This window comes from Triturus cristatus, chromosome 4_1 (genome assembly GCF_964204655.1).
Source record: "Triturus cristatus chromosome 4_1, aTriCri1.1, whole genome shotgun sequence".
In the NCBI taxonomy this organism is placed as follows: Eukaryota; Metazoa; Chordata; class Amphibia; order Caudata; family Salamandridae; genus Triturus; species Triturus cristatus.
This window is the reverse complement of record NC_140585.1, coordinates 126,625,599-126,631,953: the sequence shown is the minus strand read 5'-3', so window position 1 is coordinate 126,631,953 and position 6,355 is coordinate 126,625,599. Positions and strand designations below refer to the sequence as shown.

The following is a 6,355-nucleotide window of genomic DNA, read 5'->3' as shown; positions in this document are numbered from 1 at the left end:
AGAATGTCTATAGGGTGTTTCAAACCTATTCCATGTAAGCAGAGGGGTACCTGAAGTTGATCGAGGATAAAAGTGACTTAGAGTAAGCGTTTGGATCCCACCCCCTCCTCTAGAGACCCTCCCTTCACAGATAAACCTTACTGCTCTGGGATCTCTAAAATTTACAGTAATACAATCCCCTACCTTGTCCTTACATCTACTGCCCAACCAGCTTACCCTCCTTACATGAAGTATTTCACCATTAATGTGGCCATGGAGTGGTCTATTGTTACTAAGCCAAAAAATGACTTTATTTTTCAGCACCCTGTGATTTTCCAGTTTCTCCTCTTCGATCTCTGGTACCCCTGCCAATATCACAGTGTACGGCACTGAATCGGGGGGAGATCGATACAGGGATGTTTCCTTTTCCTGACAACAGTTCCTACAGCCTCCTTCTCCTTATGGATAACCTCTACTACCAGTTTGGCATGTTCAGACTCCTTCCTACCCTCCCACCCTGGCACATCAACTCTCGTACTATTGTGGTGACTATTCTTGATTACCCCTGTAGTGTCCCTACTATCATGATGTCTTGGATGCATGGGGTTTTGGGGTGGGATATTATTGGAGGTGACAGCAAGAAAACCATCCAACTCCGACGCTGGTCCTCCTTCTGCTACACAATTCGGGACGATAGTGCAACCCACAACCTTTTCTAATGCAATAGTATTCGCCATAACTATTTTCCCCAATTTCCCCAAATTTTCGAGAATTAGTTTAATTCTTTCGAATAGAGGGAGCATTAACGACTTCATCAAATGCTCTATCTGGTCAAAGAAGCTATCAGTATACTGTGCTTTCAAAGGCCAGCGCTTAGGCAGCTCAGTAGACTGTTTCCCCAAAACTTCAGGATTGGGCAGAGTATTCTCAATTACCAAATGAGGCGCTATGACTGAGGCCCCTCCAGATTTACTGGTTTTAATTATTTTGGGACACCTGCCCTTATGAGCCCCACCCCCTCTCTTCCTTTTCCCGCATTTGGAAGGTAAAACAGTAGCTTTTATGGAGCTGTCCCCTGGTAATGAATTAGAGATCATAGGAGCTACTGAAGAACAAGCGTCAGATACATCAGTAGCCTCCAAATCTCTGCTAATAACCTGCCTGGTATCATCGTGGGGTGAATCGGTGACCAACTGCTCTGGGGTAACAGCATCCCTAATAGTACCCAGTGAGGAGCGCTTGGAGAAGATGGGATCTAACGACAGTCTCTTCTCGGTTTGCGCTATCTCTCGTTCCAGCACGACCGCAGCCCTTGTAAAAAACGGATCCATGGTCCTTGAAATAGACCCTTCAATGCTACTAGTCATGCTTTTTTTCTCTTTCACTTTCCCTTTCCCCATAGTAGGCGACAAACCTCAGGTGGGCCAGGAGATACAACAAAATTTGCAGTAGGTCAGTACAGGTCAGTACAATAAAACAACCAGAACAATGAACAGCCAGAACAAATATAACTACAAATATATTTAACGAACCTAGAGTCCCGAAGATAACAAAGTCCACTGTTCAATTAGCCCGGCTCCGCCCGCGACGCAAGGGAGGCGCCGGTATTTTGTGCGCCTCTGGGCGTGGAAGTGGGCGTGAGTGAGCGGGGATGTCCTGCAATGGCTTCTGGGGGCTGTAGTCCCCCCGCACAGCGGCCGCAAAATAGCACAGTAAGCAGCAGCGGAGGGGACCAGCCAACAGGAACCTCCTCGCGCTCCAAGCGCAAAAGGCAACAGAGCAACAGGACAAAGAACCAAATAACAAATAACTGAGGGCAAATTATACAAACGGCTCCTCTTGTCACTCTTATCGCTCTCGGAGTAAACAGCCGGCAAACTCTCCTCTCCCTGTCTGGCGTATCTTCTTGATCTTCTTGATCGGGCGTTACAGCCCCAGTACGATATTCCAGCTTTTGGCGCCGCCAAGCAATTCCACTAGCGTTGAGCCGGGCAGGCGTTGCAGGGGCACCTCTCCTTCCCCTTCCTCTCTGGACCTCCTTTCCCTTTCCTCTCTCCGGGACCTCCTTCCGGGTCGTGCCTCAGCAGCTGTGCGGGTCATAGGCTCGCGAGCTGATTCGTAAGTAAAGAATAATGAGTTGTCACCAGTGGTATAACACAAGATCATAGGGGGGCCCCTGCAGAATATGGAGCGGTGTCCGTTAGTCCATATCAATATTCAACCATTTGCAAACCTATCCATCTATCCTTCCATCCATCCATCATTCCACTCATCTATCCCTCCATCCACACTTTCACTCATCCATCCCCCCATTCATCCTTTCACCCTATCCATTCGTACACTCATCCATCCACTCATGCATCCATTCACTCATCCATCCAGCCATTTAACCTTTCACCCATCCAGCTATCCGTGCACTTACTCATTCATCCACCCAGTCACTCATCCTTCCACCCAGTCACTCATCTTTCCACCCATTCACCCTTCCAGTCATCCATCCATCCGCCCTTTCTCTCTACATCCTCTTTTCACTTAGTCATCCAGCCTTCCATCCACCAATCCATCTACTCATCCCCTCATCTATCTACTCATCTACGCATGAATCCTCCCACTGACCCTATCACTCATCCATCCTATCACACATCCATCCTTTCACTCATCTATCCATTCTTTCGAACATCCATCCACCCTTTCACTCCATCACTGATTCATTCATCCTTTCTCTCATCCATCCACCCTTTCGCTCCATCACTCATCCATCCATCCTTTCTCTCATCCATCCACCCTTTTACTCCTTCACCCATCTATCCACCCTTTTGTCCATTTACCCTCCCTTTCACTCACTCATCCAGCCTTACATCCACCCTTTCACTCATCCATCCATCCATTTATCCTTTCACGTATCAATTCATCAATCCTCTCATCAGTTCACTCATCCATCCACCCATTCACTCGCCTATCATCCACCCTTTCACTCATCCATCCATCCACTTTGTGCCTGTACGTTGTAAAGCAGTACACTAAAATAAAGATAAAAAAAGTTTCACCGACATATAAAACAATTCCTCATTCAGAGCCCGATCCATCCTTTCATTTATGTAGCTTGCAAAAAAAACAGTAGCGTAAATGTATTTTATACATCATGTAGTACTTTGATTTTGATGTAAATAATAACCCTTCGTGCACGTTTCTTTTTTCAATGAAGTACACAGAAGCCTAAAATGAAAAGGCAGGAATCCTTCCCAAAAAGTGTCTGATTTAAAAATTGCCTGTGATTGATTGGAAAAGTTGAGATTGCATTAGTAAATGTTTTACTTATAGGTGATGATGTCACTAATGAAAAGCGTCAGTAAACAATAACAGGATTACATTTCAAACGTCATGCTTTCAAAGTATAGGCTGACTACGAAAAAAAATGTACCCTCCCCGTCGGGGAATTGAACCCCGGTCTCCCGCGTGACAGGCGGGGATACTGACCACTATACTAACGAGGAACTGATAACCTTTTTGGTCATGAGCACCTACTTGTGGAGCTCTATAACCCGCCCTCTCCTGCCTATAGAGTATCTTTACAATTTCCCAGTTCCTTGACCCCACCAATAGAGGGCCACAGGCTCAACAAACACACACACACTTCCTGACACAATACACACACTCCTCCCTCACACCAACCTTCTCACCTCCTAGCAGACACTCTCAGCAACACTCTCAGCAGCATCACCTGATGCCAGAGTCACAACCACCAGCTCCCCGGGATGCTTTAAACGGGGCCCCGGCCTGGCTCTTCAGCCCAGGGGTCCCCGGCTCTGTCTGATGATGGGGGATAGCAGCGGGGGCTGCACACAGGGAGTGGGGAGGGAGAGAGGGAGACGCTCCCACCAGCCCGCGCCAAAGGAGAAAGCTGGGCTGTAAGGTAAAGAAAGGAGTCAGGTAAAGCCGAGGTGTGTGTGTGCCTGAGAAAGAGGCGATTTCTATTGTAAAGCAGAAAAAAAAACATTTAAGCGTTTGCAAAAATCCTTCGAGCCGGATTTGAACCAGCGACCTAAGGATGTCTGTTTTACCACTACAGTCCTCCGCTCTACCAACTGAGCTATCGAAGGCTCGACTAAATGCATCTTAAACCGCCCTATATGGCATGAGAAATGGGCCCGGAGCATGCCCATCTGGGCATCTTTCTGTTTCCAAACACCAACTCAAGGTCTTGATAAAGCGCCAAACCCCACACTGGAGAGTTTCCTTTCCACAGCAACACCCCCTGGCACCCCTCAAAGGGCTGAAATGAAACAAGCTCACCACCCGTCCCAGTGTTTGCAGGAAGGAGCAGGTCTGCTCCAGCAGGGAGCCCTGAGCTCGGCCCGGCACTCCCGGAAGAGTCTTATTTTATTCACGGTCGGTGCCTTTGTAGTGTGTCTTTCATGTCCATTAATGTACCCCCCCCACACACACACTTTACTGTGTATTTCAGCCTCCTATCGCTCTCGCTGTAGCTTGTTTTCATGGCGCTGCTTTTGATTTTACAAGTGCATAAGCTTCATCATAAAAAGATTTGAGACAGAAATTAGCTTTTAATTGGCGATAATAAGCCCGCACTTTTCTTTCATGAGATGTGATGTAAATTGTAATAAAAAGACGAGGGACCTGATTACTGGGAGTGCTTTGGTTATTCGCGCATTCTTCTTGTGTTCTCTGTCTGAAACTTCCGCGACTCTTGGATACTTCTAGACATATGTTCCTCTGAGGGACACTATTAGCTTCTGCTCGGGTATTCTGAATGCAGGCATCCGTGCGGCGGCTGTTTATTCGTGTTGTTCCTTCTTTACTGTACAGGGGTTGCTCGTGTGCTGAGTGTTGATATAACTTTGTGATTTGCAAAACGGTTAAAACCTACACCAAAGCTACCAGTGTCACGGATTGTGTGCACACAGGGATTCACTATGGTGAGTATGAGGTATTAACAAATGTTAATGTGAGACGTTGCCACGCTCCCTGGTGGTCTAGTGGTTAGGATTCGGCGCTCTCACCGCCGCGGCCCGGGTTCGATTCCCGGTCAGGGAAGATACATTTTTCTCTACTGAGCTGAGATTCCTTCTTTATTTATAAAAACATATGCTAAATTATACATTAATGCAGGTGTAACGTCTCAAGGCAGAAAAGTGCTTGACATATAAAAAAGAGATACGTTTTACAGGTGCGTAATCTTTAGAGTGTTTTTGTTTTATTTAATAGAACATTCCATAATACTTTACATTTTCAGCCGAAAGGCGCCCTTTCCAGACAGACTCTGGGGGGAGCTCGCACATGCGGCGCGGTTACCACAGGTGTATGTTGTGTCCAGTCGCTGACCACGGATACATTTTTAAACTTTAGATTGATACCTCGCCAACGCCATGAACTATGTGATTCTGGACACATTGCGTCCGTGTGTTCTCTGAACAAGCACTTAGGAGTTCATAAAACTAGTAGTGACTTCGAGGGGAGGAGCTGTGTTAGCAAATACGACTTTAAACCTGTACAAGTGGGGACATTTACAGTTTAAGCTCTGTTTCTCTGATACACGTAGGTGAAGGGTAAAATTGTTACCTAATTTTTTAAACTACTCCCTAGGATAGGTTATGAAGTCTGGTCTATGTTTCCACCGGCAAATAATGAGGGAAAAATGAACTGGAATATTTGTATTCTGACGACTGTGGCAATTGAGCCCAGGCTGGTCACTCAGTTTGTTTTGAATGTGTTGCATATGCTGTTTGCTTAATTATATTCAGTGGAGCCTGTTTTTGAATTATACTGCACGGGAACGACTAGTCTTTGAAGTGAGGCTGCTAATACTTTTTGTATTCATTCGCTTTTGTGACTGATCTGACATTCACCTAGTGTCCCCCGGGAGAACACCTTCTTCAATTGTAAAAATACACATTGCTCGGAATAGTACTATAGGGCTCCATAGCTCAGGGGTTAGAGCACTGGTCTTGTAAACCAGGGGTCGCGAGTTCAAATCTCGCTGGAGCCTTTACATTTTTAAATTTGAGGAAACAGCTTTCAATCACCTAAATATTCTGATCAATAAAAGCATTCTGCCTCCAACATTAAACTTCCAAGTCAGTGACTTAAGAACAAAGTAGTTCTTCCAGTGCAATGAATCAACACAAATATTAATTTCCAGGACCATCTGGACAGAGCTGGGCTGCCACTTGACAAATGCTTCTGACTTCACGGTTCTTGTGATTGAATATGAAGTGTCTGAGCAGGTTTGTTTAGTTGAACTGTAGAGTAGTTCCTATATCCCTGATAGGCTCTGCGCATTGGACTAATATACACTATAGTTTTGACATAGGACTATCGAGTACATTAAACTTAATTACTTGTGTGTGCCAGCTAA

The 6,355-nt window shown here is 45.8% G+C and overlaps 3 non-coding genes across 3 annotated transcripts; 2 read left to right on the top strand and 1 right to left on the bottom strand.

Annotated features, from left to right (window-relative positions):
• Positions 1-3,401: 3,401 nt before the first annotated feature.
• On the bottom strand, positions 3,402-3,473 carry TRNAD-GUC (transfer RNA aspartic acid (anticodon GUC)). The gene has a single exon. It is a non-coding gene; the product is annotated as a tRNA-Asp (tRNA).
• A 1,489-nt stretch (positions 3,474-4,962) lies between these two features.
• TRNAE-CUC (transfer RNA glutamic acid (anticodon CUC)) lies at positions 4,963-5,034 on the top strand. Its single transcript has one exon. It is a non-coding gene; the product is annotated as a tRNA-Glu (tRNA).
• Positions 5,035-5,913: 879 nt separating this feature from the next.
• TRNAT-UGU (transfer RNA threonine (anticodon UGU)) lies at positions 5,914-5,986 on the top strand. Its single transcript has one exon. It is a non-coding gene; the product is annotated as a tRNA-Thr (tRNA).
• Positions 5,987-6,355: the final 369 nt, after the last annotated feature.